At 33.8% G+C, this 634-nt stretch overlaps 1 protein-coding gene across 1 annotated transcript in view; it reads left to right on the top strand.

Annotated features, from left to right (window-relative positions):
- The window catches only part of CFAP47 (cilia and flagella associated protein 47), a 492,482-nt gene that overhangs the window by 178,490 nt on the left and 313,358 nt on the right, over positions 1–634 (top strand).

Consider the following 634-nt stretch of genomic DNA (forward strand, 5'->3'; position numbering starts at 1 on the left):
AAAATATTTCGAAATATGACAGAAATATAATCTTGAATGTGATAAATTCTATACTTTTATATATGCTTTCATGTGTATAAAATAATATCAGTATTTGCCATAACAGATATACTACTTCAAGTTTATATAATCAAAGAGGCTAGAATTTTTGGATATCCTCTGGAAAAATAGGTGATACATTGTATTATATTTGGGGTTTTCTATATTCAGGTATATGTTATGATAGACATTCACTGAGCATTGGGTGACTAATAATCTGTTAGATGCTTAATTGTATTCCTACTTTTCCTGAATATTTTTCAATTTTATAATGTTCTTTTTTTTAAGTTTAGTTTTTTTAGTTATTTATTTTAGGAGAGTGACCCCAGGTGAGGGAGGGGCAGAGAAAGAGGAAACAAGAGAGAATCCCAAGCAGGCTCCATGTTGTCAGCGTGGAGCCCGATGAAGGGCTCAAACTCATGAACTGTGAGATTATGACCTGAGCCGAAACAAGAGGGAAACACGTAACTAATTGAGCCACCCAGGCACCCCTCAATTTTATAATGTCATATGTCATAAATGACTAGTGTCCTGGCAATAGGAACCAAGTCATATAACTCTGTATTCTGTTACTTTTTAAAGATAGATGTGGCCA

Source organism: Crocuta crocuta, unplaced genomic scaffold, assembly GCF_008692635.1.
Source record: "Crocuta crocuta isolate KB4526 unplaced genomic scaffold, BGI_CrCroc_1.0 scaffold696, whole genome shotgun sequence".
NCBI lineage: Eukaryota > Metazoa > Chordata > Mammalia > Carnivora > Hyaenidae > Crocuta > Crocuta crocuta.